At 36.6% G+C, this 23,664-nt stretch overlaps 1 long non-coding RNA gene across 2 annotated transcripts in view; it reads left to right on the forward strand.

Moving 5' to 3' along the window:
- Window positions 1-23,664, forward strand: part of LOC120891660 (uncharacterized) — a 156,839-nt gene that overhangs the window by 131,002 nt on the left and 2,173 nt on the right. For both annotated transcript variants that reach the window (XR_005736162.2, XR_013435118.1), the window contains exon 4: window positions 19,720-23,149. This is a non-coding gene — a long non-coding RNA (uncharacterized LOC120891660). The remainder of the gene's footprint in view (window positions 1-19,719; window positions 23,150-23,664) is intronic.

Genomic DNA, 23,664 nt, shown 5'->3' on the forward strand with positions numbered 1-23,664 from the left:
CTCTGACTAGATCCAGGCCATGCCTTAATATAAAATCCTTCTTATTTTTAAAGGTGGGGGTAGGAGACACATTGAGACTTTGAGACCTCAAAACAATAAACCTAGGACTTATAAGATTTATATTATGACCTACCATACATGTAAGATATACTAATAAAAATGTTTTTGAAAGCTACTTTTTTGAGGGGTGGGATGGGTACCAGGGATTGAACTCAAGGGCACTCATCCACTGCCCTATCTTGCATTTTATATATAGACAGGGTCTCAATGAGTTACTTAGTGCCTTGCTTTTGCTGAGGCTGGCTTTGAACTCTTGATCCTCCTGAGTGGCTGGGATTACAGATGTGCACCACTTTGCCTGGCAAAAGCTACTTTGTTTCATCAAGTCAATACTGGCAGTCAACTTAAGATGGTTTGACTACTTGACAGTGTAAAAGCAATACATTCAGTGGAAATAGTACTTTGGATTTTGATCTATTCCCAGTCTAGTAGTAGTACTCTTTGCCCATGGAGGGCAGCAGCAGAAGCCACAGCTCCCAGTCAGGAGTGATCACAAAGTGAACACTCATTGGTGTGCTGTTACTATGCTCAGTAGGTAGACTTATTAAATACACTTTCGACTCATGATGGGTTATTAGTGTGTCACCACCCCCCCCCCCCCCGCCGTAAGAGAAGGGGCATTTGCATACTAAAACACAAGGTTTAAGTATTATTTTTGTATTTGTTTTACTTTATCGCAGTTCATTATTTTGTTGATAATGAATCAAGTGGCCAATTTACTTTTTAGTGTTCACCCTTTAATTTTTCTAACTACATAATGTAAAAATCATTTCCTGCTTTTCTAAGGAGGTTCTATTCTAAGTCTTTTTTTCCATTTCCTTCTTCCTCTTAGGAGAACCTCAGCTTCTAAAACAAGGGGCAAATCTGGATATCCACATTTCACCTCTATTTTTTGGGTCGGGGGTTGTTTACGAAGAAGGAATGAAGGGCAGGCTTGGTGTGGCAGCCCAGGGTTAGAGAGGGAGGGGTCCCTCTCAACTTTATGTGCAGCTCTTCCAGGAAAAGAAACAGAGCCTGATTTGTCATCCTCTTCTGACTAGCAAAGGGGAAAAAAAATATATGCATGGGACCACTTTTACAACTTGTGGTCTCCTAATGAAACTACATTTTTTGTTTGATTCATGGACTTCAAAGTACATAAAGAGCAAGAAGTACAGGTCTATGAATAAAAGCTTAAAATCCTAAAGGTTAATCTCAGCCACAGGTGAGAAAGATGTGGGATGTCAGATTAGATCTAGTGATCCCAAGCTAATTGCCGATTAGCCCAAAACATGTGTGTGTATTTTCAGCAATTAGTAGAGATCAATAGAAGACATTTAATTAGCCATATGGTTTGTTTTACTGGGATTGAAGCGGCATGTCTCTCCCATTCTGCTCAGCTTTTAAGACTTCACCAGTTTATGTATACACACACACTGTTTTTGGATTGTTCAGGAAAGTGAGACTTGGGCTAATATCCAAATCTTTAGGATTTGGATAGAAAAAGATAAAACAGTGAGATTTCCATTCTTCACAGAGCAGGAAGAATGGAAACTATAAAAGAATGTTATAGTCCTCATAACTTAATAGTTTTAAAAGAAACACTTTGATAAAGTATTATCCATTTACTTTTAAATAGATATCACTAGAAAATGAGAAATTTTCATTAGTTTAACTATTATTTTAATCTATTAGAATTTTCATTCACATAGGAAAAACCAAGAAAACATTCTTAGACTTGAGGACTTTACACTTGCTATTTTGCAATGTGATTACATTTTATTAAATAATGAGGCTGTAAAATATGAATGCAAATTATGTGAAAATGAAGCTGGTATTAAGATGGTGGCAAGTTCAAGTCAGTAGCTAAATCTATTAAGTTGGCTTCCAATGAAATCAAGACTCAAATTTGTAACATAGGTATATCCTTTTCTTCTGCCACACATAGGAAGCTATCTCATTTATTCTAATGCAATAATCTTGTTTATGACAAAATATTCCTTAGAAATATTCAGAGAAGTAGCAGTTCATTATGAACTTATTCTTCAGCCTCATGTCTGATAGTGTCAGCCAGTTACCCTTCCTGTTTCATTGTGAATGGGCTGTGCATGTGTGGGTTGCAAAATATGTTCTATTGGTATAATTGATCAGTAGCTTCCTTCGTATTTTATCTTTACAGAAAAAATTAATAACCTCTTTCAGCAAGAAAACCTATATTTAGTTATTTTTATGTAGCAAAACTTGTCCTCTATAATATCAAGACTTCACCTTTATCCTGAAAGGTGATTATTATTCAAAGTAAAATGAGGATCATGAGAATTTGACCAAGTACATACTATTAACTCAAGGACACTTTATTCAAATTACTGTCTTTGAGTAGCCCAAGAACTCATGATATATATTTTTATAGCTTCTTCAACAACTGTAATTAATCGCAGAATTTTGGCATTAATATTTCTACCAAGGCCATAAATACCGAGTGAATGAGGATTATTTCTTTTTGTTAAGTCGATAAGCCCCAAGGCTATTAAAATTTCATCCTTGATTTTCTCCACATTTTTTAAAGCTTTCTCTATCAACTTCTGGCTAAAAACATGACAGAACAAGATCCATTATCTGGGTCTACGAGGTAATCTGCATTTAGATGGTTGGTATTACAGCACTTAAACCTGTTTATCAGAGCACCTGGCTTTTGGAGAAAGTATTTTGAAAAATTGTGCTTACACGAGGGGTAAAAAAGACTGTGGTGTCGAAGCATTGGTTCATCCGCATGGACTATTGGGTGGAGGATTACACTCCCCAATGCAGCTGAGTTTATAAAATGGGCGAAAAGACCCAGAAGGTCAGAAAACCGTTACCTTTTTTAAATTATGAAGGATCAAAGATTGTTCACCTCTTCCCATATTGATGTCTAGAACCTACTTTCCAAGTAGTGTGGCAGGGCTTTTCACTACGAGGAAAATTCCAGGTTTTACAGTTGGCTTTTGAACTTCTTTGTGTAAACTGGACCTCATTCTTTTGACATGGAAACCAGCCAAAAACTTAATCTGCCCATGCATGACAATAATTCATGTCTCTCTCTATTCAGACTTCCTTTATCCACTCCTTAATTCCTCCTTGTTTACTCTTCTTACCATGCTCTCCAAGGTTCTTAATGACCTTTAGAAGATCACACATGCCTATCCTTGTCTTCCTCAAAGAGAAAGGTAGGGTACAAGATAGAGGGGAAGTGATTAAGCAACTGAGAGACTGAGTTTTTGGAGAAAGTTGCAAAACCTTTGAAAAAGGTTTAGAAAAAATTAAATACTGGGACAGAGCTCATGGAAGCTGAAGAATGATTGTACAGTACTTGGAAGAAAAGCAACATACCGCTCTGTTCAATGATCATAAAATTTCTGTCCTTGTTAAAAAAAAATGTGTATAACAATTGGTAAAACCAGCTCAAAACTTGAAGTGGTTTAATCATTCATGGAGAGAATTCTTCGTGAGAATTAATATCCGTTGTTTAACATCATTGATTTGGGGAAAAAAAAATTAAATATAGTACTTCTTGGCCCTATGAGTAATTCTTATTATTTTTGTTCATTCTTTATGTCCTGAGTACATAGTGATGGTTTTAAAATTAATTGAATGTCTCTCTGTACCAGGTCCCATTTTCAGTGTTATATATTTGTTAATCCTCTCAATTATCCTGAGAGGTAAGTTTTGTTGCCCTCACTTTACAAAGGATAAAGCTAAAGTTACATACCAATATGAAAGCCTGGACTTTACTTCAGAAACTGGGTATTTCATCATATATATTTACAGTTCTAAGTCCTTTATTCAAAGCCACAGTGTCCTGCCAAGAGATCTAGAGGTTTTGACATCAATTCCAAGAATGTTTGAGGCTATGACATGAAAGGAAAGGAGTTGTAATTTACAGGACAAATGATGTAACAAGGTGAAGATGCCCTTTTAAATTAAGTGACATGGATTATCAGGGCCACATTTCCTAGAACTATAAAGAACAGTGAAGCTTCTTTGATTTAGCTATTTAAGGATCAACCTCCTTTACTCTTCAAATGTTTGTGGGCAACCTACTACATACAGGTTACTGTGACAGGCAATGAAGATATGAAACGAAGTTATTTCAGGCTTCATGGTCCCTCTAGTTTTAGGGAAAGAGTAAGCATGCAAGTGAAGGTAAACAAATCCCATCAAGGCACCACTGATTGCAGGATATATTTTTTTCCTTGACAATGGAAAATAATGTGTCAAGTTATGCCATTGATTGCAAAGTTGGAATGTGCATTTTTTGAATCAACTAAACAGTAAGTGCCATGCTAAAAATAAATGTATTCACAGTGATGGTTTAGCTGGGGAAGAGGAGAGTCAGAAAAATCTTTCTAGACAAAGCAATCTTCGAACTAAAGTTGGAAATGTATGGCAGTGGTAATGTAGAGAAGGACATGCCATGCCGATGAAATACAATGGAAAAATAAATGTGTCCATCTAGCTGTGGCCCAGTGTGTTGTGGATAAAGAGATGCAAGACTGGAAGAGAGAAAATTATTGTAATAGTAAGATGAAGCTCAGTCTATCTTGACATTTTCTCCCTCCTTCCAGGTACACTTCTATTAGGGGGCTTCATAAAGAGCTAATTCACACCCACCATTGCAACGTGTTTTCCCTACTTGACTTTTGTGTATGAAGGTGTGATTATTAGAATTTGTGATTCAAAGACTTGGTAAAACTCCCTCCTGAGTCTATTATTTCTCTTTGCCATTGTCTTTACAATGAAATGTCACTCCTGGGCTCTGTCTTATTCTAAGTGTATAGCAGCTCCACCTCATTATTTGAATCCCATGATACTTCTTTGAACTTTCTCATTGACCTCTGTTTATGTTCTTGGCATAGTTATTCCCTAAGATTGTACTCTTTGCATAGAAGAATGAGGTCTTCATGTCTTACCAATTCTGTATTAATTTATTCTGAGCTCAGTCTAAGATAGCAAATTATATGACAACAATATTATAATGAGTTTATGTAGTTATATGGAAAAAAATCCTCTTTACATATCCCATATTCTATGTCTGAGGAGTAATGAAATAAAATTCCCCTAAGCATCTGTTCTTAGTGTGGTAGCAAGCCCTCAATCATCCCCCACTTTTGGAGTTCACACTGGATAGCCCCCTCCCACATTGTACCTGTTTTGGTCTATGTGACCAAAGAATACTACCACCTAGACTCTGGGGAAGCCAGCTGCCAAATTGTTATGGTTTAGATGTGAGGTGTTCCCCAAAATCTCACTTAAGACAATACAAGAGGGTTCAGAGGAGAAATGATTGGGTTACGAGTCTTAACCCAATCAGTGAATTAATCCCATGGTAGGGTATGCCTGGAGGAGGTGAGCATTGAGGAGTGGGTTTGTATTTGTATTTATCAAGTGAAGACCTCTCTCTGCTTCTTGATCATCGTGTCAGCTGCATCCCTCTGCCATAATGTTCTGCCTCACCTCAAGCCCTGAGGCATAGAGCTGGCCTTTTGATAGGGACTCGTGGCTTCAGAGGTCTCAAAGTAAACCTTTCCTCCTCTACAGTTGTTCTGGTTGGGTCCAAAAAAATCTGACTAACACACACATCATAAGAACACTCATGCAGCACAGGGAAGAGTGCACACAGCAATCAAGAAACAGACCTGATAGTAACGGGAGCAAACCTGGATGTGGGTCCTCTAGGCCCAGGCCGTTGCAACCCTGAGAGAATAACCAAGTCGGAACCACAGGCTAAACTGCTACAGAACCTTAACCCACAGTCACTATGAGGTAATGATTATTTTAATCTTCATTTACCCCCAAATGGGCAACTGGAAAGAGCTGAGCACTCGTTTTTAGAAAAAAAAGTCTCTTGTAACTTTGCCTTTACTTTTGAGATAAATCCATGGCTGTTTGGATTCAGTGTTAAAGGTACAATGATCCATCTAATCTAAGAAACAAGAATTGGGTAATAGAAAGAGGGCTCAGATTCTCCCTTCAAGAATGCAGGTTTTTCACCAACTCTGTTACTTCCTATTCGATTACCAATGGGGGAAATTTACTTGATCTGCTTTATCATGTTTTCATACCAGAAAAAGGGATGTAATAATTATGCCCTGCATTGATTAAGGATTAAATAAATCAGTGTCACAGAACTTTGTAATGTTGATGTTTTGTTGTAGTGTAGACGTGAAATGTCCCCCAAAAGTCCATGTAAGAATTTTCCAAGATGAATAATTAGATAGTTGTAACCTATTCAGTGGGTTGATCCACTGAATGGGATTAACTGGGTGGCTAAAGGAGGTAGTCACTAAGGGCACACCTTTGGGTTTTACATTTTGTTACTGCTGAGCAGAGCTCTTCTTCCTGATTGCCATGTGCTGTCTCACCTCTGGCCAAGGGTAATGGAGTCGGCCATCTATGCATTGAGACCTCTGAAACCGTGAGCCCTAAATAATGTCCCCCTTTTGCTGTTCTTGTCAGGTCTTTGGACATCAGAAAGGTAACAAACAGTTTTGGGCACATCATGACCCATATCTTCCCTCAATTGAAAAATGTCCATTTAGTGCTGCAAGAGATTCTTTAGGCCTTGCCATTATTTGGAGACCAGGCACATTTGTGCCATTCACAGACTTCCTGGCTCATTCCAAGTCTCTAACCCTCAATACTGAACTTGGTTTTCCAAAGAAAGAAAAAGGTATTCATATTATGAGGAAAATCCCAGCTGCCTCATTGAGACTTAGGCTACAGTATAAAAATCAATGGAAAATTTCACATTTATATTAAACTTCAAAATAAATTTACTAAATCATCTGTAGGATTGAACCCCGTGGATTTTATTATGTTAACAATGATCATTTTCTGTTTATATTTACAAAAAATTTGTACTAAAAATTAGTCACTGCTACCTGTGCAGTGTGGCAGTCCCATGACATTACATAATCAGCTAGCAACATGGCTGGCTTAGGCCGTGTAAGCACAAGGAACAAAATCACCTAGCAGTACATTTCTCAGAGGCATCCCTTCACTGAGTAACGCATGACTGACTGTATTTATAATTCACATTATACTTTTTAAAATATTAAATATTGAATCTAACTTTAAATAAGTTCTTTCCTCAAACAATGGCTTCTCAGTGGCATTAGATTTTTCTAGAGGCCTGTGATTTTAGAGTTATAATAAATCTGATATTCTCCTTCCCTACCATTTCTCAAAAGGACTGAATTTTAAGTAGTCTATTCAAAGGCCTCTTTCCAAATGCTTTCAGGCAAAATATTGCATAGGTTTCAGGACATGACCATCTATGAAAGCAGTCTTCAATCACTTGGTAGATAGGTATTCTAGCTTCCTCATGTCTCAGGTGAGAAAAACTGAATTGTGTTCTTACCTGTGGGAATTGAGCCCCAGCTGCCTAGGATGTTAGCTTGTTCATTGGTGTATTCTACACTAATTTCATTCTTTGTCTCACGTCCAAAGCAAGCTATCTGGACTCAAATCATTATCACAGGGTCTGCTTTTGTGGAGCAGGAGGGAGATCTAACCTAAAATATTTTTCAGTTTTTCTAAAAGTATTTCCAGCCAGTTGCAAATTATGTATTAGAATGATCCCTCGGTGACATTCACATGAAGAAATGTGCCTGGATGTCATTTCAGAAAACTCTGTCAGAGTTACTCAAGCCAGAACAGTGTATCAGAACCACATTTCCCACAGACATCAAATGGCCGTATAATGAAATAAAATATTCTGAAGTTTTTCAAAAGAAATAATAAAATATGCTTATTCCAAGAATGTCTAAATCTTGTTATATGACAAAAGGAATAACTTTTTCCAAGTACCTTTTATAAATTAGTTTGCAGCTCCTTACAACTTCTCTTGGTTAATGCACCAACTGTTTCATAGACATAAGTTGGGAAGAGAAGCACGATAGAGGAACCAGTCCTGTGATTAGAGGGTTGGGACTTTTAACCCCAACTTCTGGAGAAGAGGATTGATTGACTTAGGCATGATTGATAAAATCAGTGTCCATTGATGACTATTTTAGGAATTTTTTCTGGAAGCTTCATTAAAGATTTGGAGAGTTTCTAGGTCGATAAACACACTGAGGTACTGGGAGAGTGGTGTACATAGAGACGACATGGATATTCCCTGGCCTTCTCTCACACTTCAGTAAAAGAGAAGCACAGGCAAGGTATATCAGTTGATTATTAAGAATATAACTGAGGAGTAGCTAAGTGAATGTCCTGAGTTATATGGGAACATTCTAGAAAATTACTTCTCTTGATAGCTATCGTGCCTCTGGGAGATGGTCATCTGGAGAGTGGCTCTCCTGGGGTTCCTATAGGAGGCAGGGTACAAGGGGAGACTTTCCACTGCATAGTTCCCTGTCCTAAAAGATCCATCTGCTTCCCTCCCTGCCTAATCTGAACCTTTCCTCAGCCATTCCCATGGCTGACACATCTCATGTGCCCCCAGGGTAGCCATTTTGAGTGAGATACCAAACTCCCACACCACTTCTGTTGTGTCCTCAGAAAACTGTTTTTTCCTTGTGCAACTTAAATAGGAAGGAAAATTGCCACATGCTTGCCTTCCCCCACCTGGTTGTCTCTTTCCTCACATACCTTAATGTGCATGGGTCACTAGTTCTATTGCAAATTTAATTCTGAGGCCAGTTTCACTCAATATAAAATCCGTATCTAAATTATCAATTAATCCTCAGCACTTACCACTGTACCCAGGCAGGAGGAATCAAATATTGGTTAAGTACACAAACATTTAGTTCCTCAACAACCTTTCCTAGATAAAAAGATGTTTCTCAAATCCAAGCCAACGTGCTTCCATTCCATTTTGTTCTATTTTTCTGTGGAAGAACAACATCTGTTCCCCAACCCATTTATATGGCACATTATATACACTAAGACTGTAATTAAGTCACCCACAGCCTTCTCTTTTGGCCAACCAGCATCATTTCCATGATCCCTTCCTCTTAAGCCTGGGTTTCCAACCCTTTAATCATCCCTGCTCTCTTCTAGATCCAAATGTCCCACTTACTTTTAAACAGTGGAGACCCAAATGGAAATCTATCATAATGATGCTGTAAAAGTTTGGCAAATTTCAAAGGAAGCCATCTGTTTGGTTCTTTCTCATTATCTTTGTTGCTTTTTCATTAAGGGATTCTCAGGGAAAAAAACTGTAAAATTTATTTTTAAAATTAATTCAGCAAACTCCCATCTAGTCTGTATGTATACAGTTTCTGTGCAAAAATGGATTCATAAATGGAGGGCTTGTGAACTCAATCTTTTTACACAATATTTTAATATATCTTGTATGTACTTTCTGGACTTAAATGCAAAATACTAGTTTGTTTACCCCCTCCCCATTTTTGTGTATTAATTAAACAATGGCATTGCTTTTGATTAAGCTATTTTCCAAATAAAAACACTTTAACATTCCCAATGCTCTTGATTAGATCTATGTAAGTAATGGTATTACATAGCACTTAGTATATGCCAGAGAAGTGTTTTACATGTAGTTACTTACTTCATCTTCATAATAACACAGTGATCTAGGTACTACTGTCATTCCCATTTTTCTGGTAAAGAAAATGGGAGACTGAAAGGCTAACAATTTTTTCAAGACCAGCCCAGCAAGCAAGAGTCAGCTTTGGGATTGAAACAGTGGGCATGGCTTGGAGTCTGTGCTCTTACCATGATGTGCTGCCACACATTTAGGGGTATTGGGGTAAGACCTCCTGGAGGTCTTTTTCTTTGGTAATTTTTAATATATACAATCAGAAGCTTTCTTCTTGTTTAAAGTTAATTTTCTAATAAAAGTTTAATATCTCTTATCCAATGCTTGGGTTCAGAATGTTTTAGATTTGGGGATATTTGTGTATACCTAATGAGATATCTTGGGAATGGAACCCAAATCTAAACATAAAATTCATTTATGTTTCACATACACCTGATGGTAATTTTATACAATAAATTTAACTATGTTGTACATGAGTCAAAGTTTCAGGGTATGAGATTTTCCACTTGCAGCATCATCTTGGTGCTCAAAAACTTTTAGATTTGAGTGTTTTGACTTTTCAGATTAGGAATGCTTAACCTGTACAATAATTATACCTGAGTATTGATGCTGATTTAACTTTAAAAAAAGACTCATGACATTCTTTACTGGTACACTCTTTGTCCATTATATTAAATGTTTCATTTACTTTTAAAATATTTCTTTAGTAATAGATGAACACAATACCTTTATTTATTTATTTTTATGTTGTGCTGAGGATCAAACCCAGTGCCTCACACGTGCTATGCAAGTGCTCTAACTGAACCACAGCCGCAGCCCCTCCATTTACTTTTTGATCTGAGAACGTGTATTCTATAGTTGTTTGATATTGGTGAACTTAAGCTTCATATTTTATGTAAAGTTACCTTGCCATTATGAATTACAAATGTAACCTTCGAGAATAAATTTGCCCCAAACACCTGTAGTGTGCATCTTAGGCTACCCACAAATATACAAGACTGCTTGATCTTCTGTCCCTGAGTATGATCCCTTTCATAATCAGTTTTCCAGAATAGAAAGCCTTATTGTTACACCCAGGTCTTCCTGTGGGGCTTCACAGGTGCTCCACTTCCCTCTCAGAGGACACTTGGGACCTTTCAAGAGAACTGTCTGAATGACTAAACTGGTGGTGGTGTATTGATGCCACAGCAAACTTGCTCAGCCTTAGGTGTTTGGATTGTTCTTTAAATGTTTTATTAAAATTTTAGGAAAAAATTACCTTGCTGAAGAAAAAGTAGTCATATCCCACCTTATTTTATTTGTATTAATAAGTTAAACATAAATAAACTATTTTAAAACCTTAGGTGCTCCTTATACCTATTTAATAGACATTTGAGAAAACCCTCAAGTCTGTCTCCATATATATTGTGCTTACCTTCTGTGTCTAGGACAGAAACAACACTTATACAGAGGCATTTTAAAGAGATTTTAGAAAATACTCAAACCAGTCCCTACTGTTACAAAGGGTTTTCTTTTAAATTTTTTTTCATACATACAGTTTTATGGTAGAATCTGCATATATTAGGAAATACTCACCAAGCATCACATAGTTCTTAGTATGCCATGATTTTTAAAAGTCATAGCCAAATCTTACTTTTTACCTCTCAGGAAATGGTACAGGGACAGTAGGGGGAATAGAAGTGAAAACTTGGACTTTTCATTTTACTTTCTGAAATTTCCTTTTAAAACACTATGTATGTTTTTTTATCTGAGCATTGAAGTTATGGGCCACTTTGCTTTCATACATCTTTGTATTAAGCAGACATAGTATTTAAAGATGCAAAATCATTAAAGTTTAATTGGTCAAGGCATTTTGATAGTTTGTTAATTTGATTTTCAAAGTGCCAATTTTTATTATTTGAGTTTTAGCACTGAAAGGGTACAACCTTAAGACAAAGAAATGAATTTAAATGAGATTAAATAATTTGCCTAAGTTCATAGTTGGTTAATGACTACAGCTAGTTAAAAGGTTTTCTATGTATAATGTGTCAGAATATGCTCTACTATCCTGTACATCTAAAAAAGAATAAAAAAGTGAAAAACAACAAAAGAAATGCAAAGGAAAAAAAATAATTCAGGTCTTCTAATTCCAGCCAGAACTTTTCCCATGAAGCTACACTACCCTACTTAGTGTTATTCATATATCTAAAGAAATGTTGTAGTGTGCAACTATAAAAATTTAATATATGCCATAATTTAATTGTGCCATAGAGTCAGGATTTAGAGCATGTAAGGGATGAATCTAATGATCTATAGGTCAAATAATTGCAACCAATTATTAAGTACTGGAAATATACTCAGCTCAAATTGAAATGGTACTAAGTTGGAGGAAACTTCACTTTTGATAGAGGATTCCAGATAGAAACAATGATCTCATCTGATGATCTATATGCTGCCATTCTTTAGGATTGTAACGACACCTTCCTCTAAGTTTCATAAAAACTAATTATAAATATCTTTCTACAAAAAAGAGACATGTTTTCCCATGAAAGCATGATATACTGTGTTACGCAGGATTTTGCTGTTATAAAAAAGGAAGCTGGGTAAGGATAGATGGTATAAAATGGAAAATCATGGAATCCTGGCTTTTTCCTACTAAGATCAGTCTTATTACTATGATAAGGATGATTCGTATTGCTATTTATAAAAGGCTTAACTCAGCTTTTGGAATCAATGAGCAGAGATACAAGATACTTATTGTATCCTTTGTCTATAGCTTATCAACAAAAATGTTCTGCTTCTTGGACTGCCCATCCCCAGTCAGTAAGGAAACACTGTCTGAGGGGTAATTCTTTTCTGTTTAGAAATAGTGAAGTAGCACAAAGTAGACAGTCAGCATTTGCTGAATAAATTAACCAGTATCTGTTACAACTTCCCTTCTCTACTCCAAACATTTAAATTAGTTTTGAAGAGTGTTACCTCTATCTCTTTCCATTTTATTTTTTGAATTGGAGATACATACGGAGAAAAATGGTTGCTAGATAATTTCAGGTAAATCTTCTGGACCAAAAAAAGAAAAAATAAAATGGCTACCTATTGTAACTGCCTAGAAGTTGAGTTTTTGTGATACCATAAAATTCTCATTATATCAGCATTATCTCCTTTCTGGAAAAGATTGTTGCATAACCTTTACTAGCATTATTTTTACTTGATGTGCTAGGATAGGATAATAAATTATTTTGATTTTCATGATTTAATATGTAGAAACTAAAAAGTAACTAATCATACACAAAAGTCTGCGTCAAGGATGGGGCTGGTTGGATGGGTTTGGAGAAGAGCCTAGATAAGGGGAGGTCCTGCAGAAGCAATGGGAAGTGAGGCATTTGGAGCCGAGCAAGGAGGCAAGCCCAGAGCAGGCTGACTCACCAGGAAGGGGAGTTAGCACAAAAGGTCAACTTTCTCTTACAGATAAAGGAAACTTCATAAGTCATACCCCTGACAAGATGGAAACAAAGCCCAGGCATGTTAGCAAAAATATAGCATTCCTGTCCTGTGATCTTCTTAGAAAAACCTTTGAGCAAAATTTAAATACTGGAAAAGCTAGGTATGTATTGGAATAGAAACAATTTCCAGGCAAGTTAAGGATATTTCTAGATCCCTTGTCACATCTGGGTATCACTAGGGGGTCAGGAGAAATACGTTAGGAGTTTTCATTTGAAAAAAAAAAAATGACAGAGAAGTCACTAAAAGAATAATGTGAAATTAACTTTATCTGCAAAATTTGCTATCATTTAAAGTAAGAAATAACTCTTCCTACTTCCGTTGGCTCAAATCTTCATAGTTCATCATGGGATATTGAGGACATGGGAAGGAGAAAACTAAAATATAAAAATCTTCAGGAGCATGTGGGGGAGCCATTAAAATGCATTGGTTGAAGCAGTCCATTAAACATTTTGCAGCCTACTCACTGAAGCTGTGGAAAAATTGGGAACTTCCACTTTTCATTCTATACCGTGGAAAGTTTAAATTATAAGAAGATGCAAAGAAAGAAAGTGGCAAATGGAAGGAAAGCCATAACAATTATAGCTAATTTATTGCTATTTCTTGCTCTATGAAAATGCAGGGGAGATCAAACAAAAGGATAGGGATTACAATAAAACTACCATTAATATATGTACCAGAAGAGGAGAATAAGGGCTGTATGTTTATACTAGGATTGAACCTAGGGGCACTTAACTACTAAGCCACGTTCCCAGCCCTTTTAAATTTTTTATTTTCAGATAGCAAGGCCTTAAGCAATTTAGTGACACTCTAAGTTGCTGAGGCTGGCTTTGAATTTGAAATCCTCCTGCCTCAGCCTCCCTTACCACTGAGATAATGGCATGCATCAACATATGAGGCAGGATTTTCTTAAATCCTATACATACAAAGAGAAATACTATCTAGATATTTACTTACATATTAAAATAAATGTTTGAATAGGCTTAATGGATGTGCACATAATAGCATTAAAAAGTCAACTGACCACTCTGAACATGCCCATGTAGAAGTGATTTGAAACTATCTCATGGGCATTGGAATTGCTACCATTTAATAAATGCTTTCTGTGATCTGGGTCCTGCTCAAGGCAAGTTACATTTCATTAATTCCTTAGCAGCCCTCACCTAGAAGAGAAAATTGAAGTTGAGAGAGAGTAAGTACCTCTTCCAAGGGCACACGGTAGTAAGTAAAGAAGCCAGTTTAAATTCTCTCTGATGCAGAGTCCACTGATTCCATACTCTGTCCCCTTCATCTTAACAAAGAAGGCATCGGTAGTTGAGTGAGGAAGAAAAAGACTTCTGAAGACATGGAAACCAAAGGCAGTACTCCTCCTGGGAGAAGAGCCTAACTGAGAGGATTTAATTGCATAGAAAACACGGAGTGCCTGATAGGAGCACCTGGCATGGTGCTTGACAGGGTGTGAAATGTGTGGTTGTGTTGATGGAAAGCAAAGAGAAAGCAGGCACACTTAGGATGAAGAGAGAAACAACTGGCCAAATAGAAAGATGTTTCTTTGAATAAAGTTTGCAGAGGCCTTTGTGGGATTTTACATTTCCAAGAAATAGAAGGAAGCATATCCAGCTGAGGTGATGCCAGAGTTAGGGTTCTTGTAGGAATGGAAGAGAAACATCCCATTGAGGGTTGGAGACGCGGTCACTAAAAGTTCCCAAAGACAACGCATCATTATCCCTCTACTCATTACGTAAGATGGACAATGCATTTAAAGGTTTAGGATTTGAAAGATTTGAGATTTTTCATTTACATTAATATAAAGGAATTTTCATTTTGTCTTGTCATTTGCTAGTGTTAACCATTAAAGCTGTACTTGGTTTGCCTGGTTTGGTGTTGGGAGAAAGGGATTGCCTAGTTCCTTGGATTTTCTCAAGGGCACTATAGATTACAGTGGGCTATTCAATACTATAATCTGACTTTTCAGCATTGTCTTGTAATAGGTTTTCTTTCATTCTTATGACACACCAAAGGAATTTCAGGGCACATATGGTGCCCTTAAATATAAAATATATATATATATATATATGACAAGATTTTCCCTATTTCACATGCTAAGTATTTGGAAGTTTTGATCAGATATTTAAATGGAAGCTTCTATACAAGTCATAGCTGCAGAAAGAGGCAATCAAGCATTAACACTGAATAGAAGAAAAAGCTATAAGTTTTTAAAACATTTCTTAACTATTTTATCCAAGTTATGACTAGAAAATTAGCCAAGTTTCTTCAGTTTACATTTCAAACATTTCTGAAATGCATCTTTTTGGACCCTTTCCTTTGTGTATTGATATATAAGTATATTTTTATAAATAAAATTTTCTATCATGATTTTTTACTAATGCAAAAACAAGACATTTTCAAGTTTCCAGAAGTAAAAAGAATCTTAAAAGTAAATTTGCTAACTACATAACAATATAAAGAAAGAGGAAACAACCTAACCATCCAAAGACAACAGACTTGTGTGTTTCCTATAGGGCTCTCTGCACGTCTCTGGGAGTGGAGAAAGATGATAAGCTTCTATAGGACACCTGTTCAGGCAGCCAAGATCAACACAGGGTCTGTTCTGGTTGCTCCCTGGGACTCATTGCTGCTAAGAAAAACATGTTCTAGGAAGTCCATAGCAAAGGCTCTATAATCTTCAGTCTGTACTTCCCCCAAAGAAAGATAATTTTCTACCCACCCTGTAGAGTAATAACCCCATAACTAGAAAATCAGGCACAAATAAATAACTCTTTATATTGTAAATAGTACATAAAATTACTTCAATTTTCCAAACAATATTTGTGGTTTTGCATATCCAAAGTTCATAGGCAACGACCTAGCAGCAACCTCATACCTCCCAGTTTGGGCTTGGCTCTCAGCTTCCTACTCATTATTATTCCAAGAATGATGCTCTGAGATTTTCACTTAAATCTAAAAATACTCATGGATTTTTTGGTATACATTTTCTATTTTAGGCTGAAATAATTCCCAGGTTCCCTATTTATACCTTTTTTATTGGTGCATTATAATTATGTAACAATGGGATTCATTTTTACATATTTGTACATGTACACAATATAACAGTATAATTTGGTCACTTCCTAGATACCCTTTCTAAATAATTCTTAACTCAGATATTAAGCCACATTTCTAAAAATTATTAGATTTATTCATTCCTTGTTCAACATTGTTTATCTCTTTCTTGCATCAGTGTTTCATTTAGTTATGAATGTTCATGTTATGATTTGATATGAGGTGTCCCCTAAACTCTCGTGTTTTAACAATTTGGTCCCCAATGCAGCAAAGTTCAGAGATGAAGCATTTGGGGAGTGATTGGATCATGAAGGCTCTAATCATGTCAGTGGATTAATCCATTAAAAGCTCAATGGATTACTGGGAGGTGGTATAAACTGTAGGCAGATGGAGCATGGTTGGAGAAAGTAGGCCACTAGGGCTGTGCCCTTATTTTGTCCTTGGCCCCTTTTTCTCCCTCTCTCTGTTCCCTGGCTGCCATGAGTTGACAGCTTTCTTCTGCCAGGCTAGTCCACAATGATGTTCTGCCACACTTCAGGCCCAAAGCAATGAAGCAGGCCAATTGTAGTCTAAAATCTCTGAAACCATGAGCCCAAATCAATATTTCCTCCTCTAAGTTGTTGATGTCAGATACTTTGATCACAGCAACATAAAACTAATACAGTGACAAGTGATTTTGTTTGTACATCTAAAAAAATAAAGGTTGGTTAGTTTGTACATAATATATATTGTCAGTGCCTTAGAACTAGTGTTTTATGAAATACAACTAGAAAAACAATGACAAAATATACTTCATTTATGTTGACTAAAAGTGTTGAACTTTCTTAAGCCAGATTTGATTTCCTTATTAAGCTCAAACTTTCTTGTGACTAAAGAATCCCCATAAATTTTGGTTCAAATGGACCACAAAGAATTACTGAAAATGTGTTATTCTATTACATTGACATTCATATTTTTTCATGTCTACTTTTCTGTAACTCAGCAGTTCAAGAAAACAAATTGTTTTACCTATTATTTTCCTAAGATCTTAAAAATAAAAACTCCTCAAATAAGATAAGTAAAACTGTATGCTTATTAGTATCCCCTCTATCCAATTACCTGTAATAGGTAGTTTGAATCATATGTATATAGGACAAGAAGATAAGCTTCCTTTCCTTGTGAACCAACATTGACTTCATAGTCAAATTCACTTTTACTAACTTTAAAGAAAATGAGATTTGGATAAGACCAAATGCTCAAGTAAGGTATGAAGCCAGAACCCTAGGTCAAAATAACAACACATTTGAAAATCTACCCACCTCCCTGCTCAGGTGCTGGGGATGGAACTCAGGGCCTCTCACATCTTAGGCAAACAGTCTACCAAACTACACCCCCAGTCCGGGCAACAGTATTTTAAAATAAGACTTCCAAAATAAGTACTTTTCATTTATAACTGGTAATTTCCATCTCTTTCTTCCTGGTTATTTGCACTTGCAATTTATTGCGAGGACTCCTGACCACAATGAATTCTATTCTGGAAATATAGGGTTAAATTTAAATGATCAATCTCTTTTTGGAGACAGATCACATTAGATTTTGATGGGTTTGGAAAATGAATACAACAGTCTTCACCTTCATATCCTGGAGTAACCCTGGAATTCCCACATGGGAACTTGAAATAAGAGTTGATTCCAGTCTCTACAGTGAACATATGGATGTACAAACAGCTTCTAAGTCTTTTGATGTTCATTAAGAGGAAGGAGTGGGGAGCTGTTTCCTGGAGGAGTATGGGGCACTAGGGAGCATTAAAGAAAGAAACAATGGCAAAGGAAATGTTAGTCCTTTGCACTCAATATGTTTTTGTGAACAATGAATTTCATGAGTTTTGGGTCCCTGAATAGAAATGTTACAGATTCCGATCCTTTTCCCACCAGTGCTTTGGGGACCATAGCCTCTGTGCTTTAGGTTTACATTTGAAAACACAACCAGCATCCTGTATGCATTCCCTACTTACCTAATAAAAATCATGTCGTGACTATAAACCTGAAAAGCCTTTTGCAACATTTGTAGCTGGAAGTTCTGTTAAAAGGCATGATTATATGAAGTCTCATTCTTTCTACCTTCCAATTCTCCACATTATTTTCCTCGTTCTTAGGAATAAAGAAATGCTAGACAGACAAGAAAATGGCAACCTTTCATAATTACATCATGGAGAAATAATCTCTATCACTTTCTACATATGCCCTTTCAGTTTCAAAATAAAGTTTTCTAAGTTATAACAAATGGGATAGATCTGTTTATTAGCAATTACTCAAATAGATTTGTAATATCGAGTTTACTTCCTGAAAAACTATTTCTCTGCTTTAGGGTCAAAAAAATAAAAATTAGTATAGTTTAGCAAAAATATTTTAATAATTTTGAAATGGCTTTTGGCCAGGTGTGGTGGTATACACCTGTAATCCCAGTGGCTTGGGAGGCAGAAGGTTCATGAGTTCAAAGCCATCCCCAGCAACTTAGGGAGGCCCTAAGAAACTTAGTAAGACCCTCTCTCAAAAAAATATTGTGTGTACGGGAACAGGAGCGTTCTGGGAATGTGGCTCAATGGCTAAGTCCCCTTGGGTTTAATCACTGGTACCAAAAATAAATTGACTTTTGTATGACTCAAGACATTTCATGTATATTATCAACTATTTATCATTCAAATCTGAATTCTAAAATTATGAAAGAAATTGTAGTACTCTAGAGAATGGAGTTCTCTAGAATTCACATATGAAGTATTCAACTGATAAGTGGGTCAGTAGAATACACACTTAGTTCATTAAGATTTTTAATTCTGGACTGAGGATGTGGCTCAAGCAGTAGCGCACTCACCTCGCATGTGCAGGGCGCTGGGGTTGATCCTCAGTGCCACATAAAATTAAAATAAAGGTGTTGTGTCCACTGAAAACTAAAAAGTAAATATTAAAAAAATCTCTTAAAAAAAAGATTTTTAATACTGATTTTGGTTGAAAGAAAGTAATAATGTAGCAATTATCTAATACCTATAATTTCTAAAAAAAAAAAAAAAACATGTTAAACAAAAAGTACAAGCCATGGGCCCTACAACAGAAAGGGAATGGCTTCCCATCCCTGTCATGTGTCTGAAAGGTCCCTCAGGAGAATTATGCCATGCCCAACCTCCACTGCTACCCTCAATTAATTAAATGTAATGGAATTTGACTTAGTGCTTCCTGTTCCCTGCCTATGTTTGAATTTATGCATCATGTTTCCAATTTTCCCCTTTCCCAATCATCAATCTCTTAAGAAAAGCTTTTTTTTCTGCCCACATATGGTTTCTCTTATTAGGCCTTCAGTAATAGTTCAGAGTAGCATGTGCTTGGCACTTCAAAATTATTTAAATTTATATCTCACGATTGCCCTCAAAAATCTCATCTTCCCTTAGTTCCTGGGCACATGGCTTCTCTGTTCAAGATGACTTTTCCCTGCTTTGCATGTGGCTAGGTATAGTCATGTGATTAAGCTCTCACCAATAGCGTGAGTGGAAGAGCCAAAGCTCTTGGGTGTGAGATTTAAGGAAAATGGCTCACCTGAACTTCCTTTTTTTATCTTTCTTACAGGCTGGATTTGCTGCTACTCAACCTTATCCTTGTCAGTGTGGAAAATGGCCTTGGAACTCACATAGCAACTAGATTGAAGGAAACTGTGCTTCTAAATGACTTACAGGAGTGGAGCCACCCCTCCATTTTGGAATGCCCACCTCAAAATGGTTATGTGAAGACAAACAAATCTTGGTCTAAAATAAACACCCCACCCCTTGAATGTTTTAGTATGGCAGATCTTTCAATCATATACTATACAATTAATTAAGAATTATTGACTTCATTTTACAAGTTAGGAAAAGAAAGATTTGTGGGGGTAAATCACTAACAGTAGGGTTTTTCCAGACTCCTACTTGCTCCGCTACAGAAACATAGGGAACCCTCTAGAAGGGGGGGAGGCAGAACAAAATAGAGTGCACCTAGGACTAGAGAATACTCAGCTACTACATGATCTAAGTCTCTTGAATATCTCCATTTCTGGATCCCAAAGGAGCATCTTTTTGTCTAGCAGTTCTCCTCAAAGTTAGTTTTCCCAGAACAACCTGTTCTCAGTATAAGAAATTCAAAAAGAGCCATGAGGTTATATGTTACATGGCATTCCCCAGCTTATCTCAACACCTCTGATGAGCAGCAGTGGAAGGAAGAACTCCTTCCACACAAGTTCCTCATCAGTTCCTATCTCTTAGGGACTGTATTCTTAAAAAAAAATTTTGTTGTACAAAGCCCCAGTAACTATAATTGCCACCAATCTTATGTTCTGCTGATCAAATTGCACAGCTATAAAAAAGAATCTTCACAAAATAAGTGCCTAGGCTTCCTTGATAAGTAAGGCAAAAACCTTGAAAGTAAATCAAGACAAATGGGAAACCAGCTGGAAGAAGTCAAACAGGCAAAGCAGGTGGATTGGCTTGTGTTTGGGAAGATGAAGCACAGTACGAGGCATTGCACACAGACACAAAAGCAAGGTCTATAACCTTTGTCAGGCTTTGAACTGAGCTAAATGCATGACTTATTTAAGAAGAGATAGTAGCTGGGAACTGGTTGAATTATGAGTGTCAGGACCAATTCTGAAGATGTTTTCTTATAACTGAGCCTGTTTTTATGTGCTGTGAGGATTGCAAAACAGTCAGTGGCAGATGGTCCTGCAACTAAGTGTGATTCTAAGTGATGTGAGGGCTAAGTGATTGACTGTGTCCCAGAGTAGTAGAAAAGGGAAATTCTTGTTTAAAAAAAAAATGCCTTATGTTGCTATACAATAGGCAAAGGGTGAATATATCTTCAATAAACCATTCCTTACTGGGACCCACCAAAAAAAAAAAATCCTCACTGGTCCAAATAGCCCTGAATCACTATAATAAACATTTTTGGACAATCAAAAACTGAACCAAAGCACTACTTGGAATACATCCGTAGATGACAAGATCTTGTAATTCTTGTTCCCCAAAACTTTGCCTTTGTGTTGTGGAGGTAGATTTAGCTTTGGCCAATTTCATTTTGGTAGTTTCATTAGGCCAGGTATAATCAATGCTTGGCTTTGGCTTTTTGATTTTGGACCTCTCAGAATAGTTCAGAAATTGTAGTTGAGGGGTATTTATTCACCCACAAGTGCCAATCACATCTTCCTAAAGGCCAGGACAGCCTCTTCCCATTTCTCACACAATCAAGACAAAAACTAACAAACCACCCAACACTACAATTTTCACAGAGAACTTTTGCATCCAAATGCAGGATGAATAGAATTAAATTGAAAAAATGCAATGGAAACTCACAACTGCCAAATCCTTACATGAGAGCAAGCTGCCCAGTTGAAAGAAAGGAATCCTCAAACCATTTTATTTTTCCTCAGATTCAAACACCAGAACTATAGCAGCAAGAAAAGAGCCAACTATGTCCTTCACAGGTGTACTCATGGCATGAAGTGGTCAGAGAGCCTTTGATGCCCAGCCTTTCTTCACATACCCTCTGTCTGGCTCATTAATGCATTTTACTTCTATATGTGTTATAGAAACATTTTTATAAGATTCTCAAAAGTGGGGAGAAATGTAGAAGAACTTGTAAAGTTGTAGAATTGGGCAAATAAAAATACAGGATGCCCTATTCAATTTGAATTTCAAATAAACTAGAATTATGCATGTAAGTATATCCCTAATATTAAAAAGGAACTAAAATTTTTAGTACATGTCCCAAGTGCTTTTAAGACATATGTATGCTAAAAAAGTATGTTTTACTCTGAGATTCAAATTTTGCCTGTATAGCTTTTACTTAATCTGACAAGTTGAGGAAGGGGGAGAAAAGAGCATTAGCACATTGTATCATGGAGATATGGATTTGAGGAATAAAAGTGTTATAGGTTGAGGCAAACACACAGAAGCTTTTGCAATGATGCTAACTTCAAAGTTATAAGTCTACATTTATTAAATCTGTTTATAATATCATAGCCTGAAAAGGATATCTAAATCATTCATATACAGACAGCATCATTAACAAAGATGAATGCCTCTTACAATCTCAGAATTGGGCAAGAATATATATTTGTTGGCCTGCCTGCTAGCTGACTTATAGCTAGTTTCTAAAAGACATCGAATGTCATGAAGAGAAATTCATATATCCATCAGTTGACATGTTTCATTAAGAATAAATATAGGAGGGACTGGGCATAGCTCGGGGATAGAGCACTTGCCTAATGTGAGTAGGATCCTGGCCTGATCCCTAGCACTGGGCGGGGGTGGGAGTAGGGGGAAGGAATGAATAAAGGAGAAAAAAGCAGAACACAAGTGGAATGATATTTTAGAACATGAGTGATTACTACCTCAGGAACATAAAAAAGCATTTTTCATAGTGCCTAAGATACTTAATGGCAACAAAAGAAACTTAACTCCATGAAATAAGAGCCAGAAATCATAAGAATAAATTTAGAAGCTCAGTAGGTAAAGATAAATGTCAAGAAATTATGGAGAGTATTAGCATCTTTATTGGAGTCAGTAAAGGAATTAAGTGTCTAACACTGAATCAGTTTAAATTAGATGCTGTCAGAATTCATAAGTCAAATATAAAAAGATGATAACCAGAAAGGACAGAGAGCCATGCAAGTTTCAAGAAAAATGTAAGCAAATCCAAATTAATAAAAGAAAAAGAAAAGTTTGTATCAGATTTGCCTTCTGCAATGATAAATGCCAGGAAAGAGAATGGAGAAATATCTGCAAAATTAAAGAAAAATCTGATCGCTCAAAATTCCTATTTTCCCAAATGATCTTCATTGTACAAAGAAGTGAAAAAGATATTGGAAAGATTCAGAAAACATATCACTTGTGTGCATTTCTAGAAAGAAAATATGATTAAGACATTCAACATGGGCTTAAGAAATTTATCAAGTTATGAAGGTTCAAGATGACTAAAACTGTGCCCAGGTCTCACCACCTCCTTCACATAGAGGAACCAAATTTTGCAGGTATGTAAATTTATTTAAGGTGAGTACAGTGGGAAAACATTGGAAATTAGGAAGACAGAATGGACCTTGGATGACAGAATAGAAACAAAATACCCTGACAACAACCAATGCCCCTCCACTGCTTCGAGGAATGCCTTTTCAAGGGTAAATGGGTCCCTGAAAACCCCATCAGCATGGGCACTTGCAATCCTAGCTAATCGAAGTTTTCACAGTACTCACAGGTTTGCATATAGTTAAGCAACCTGAAATCTGCTCAGCAGCCAGGCTTTGGAAAAGAATCTCATCTTCCAGGAAAAGTCCTTGCTGTGTTCCTAGGAAGTAAGCTATTGTTGAATTAGAGTTGCTCTAAGGGGTTAGAAACCCCGGCATAGTGCTATCTCTGGACTCCAAATATATCACATGGTACTGGCTCAGTGGGCTAGTTAACTCATGAACCAAACCTAACTCAATAGAGTGATTGGAACCCAAGCCCACTGGGTGATCTGAATTATAGGGGACAGGTGTTATGAAAGAGG

This window comes from Ictidomys tridecemlineatus, chromosome 2 (genome assembly GCF_052094955.1).
Source record: "Ictidomys tridecemlineatus isolate mIctTri1 chromosome 2, mIctTri1.hap1, whole genome shotgun sequence".
Lineage (NCBI taxonomy): Eukaryota > Metazoa > Chordata > Mammalia > Rodentia > Sciuridae > Ictidomys > Ictidomys tridecemlineatus.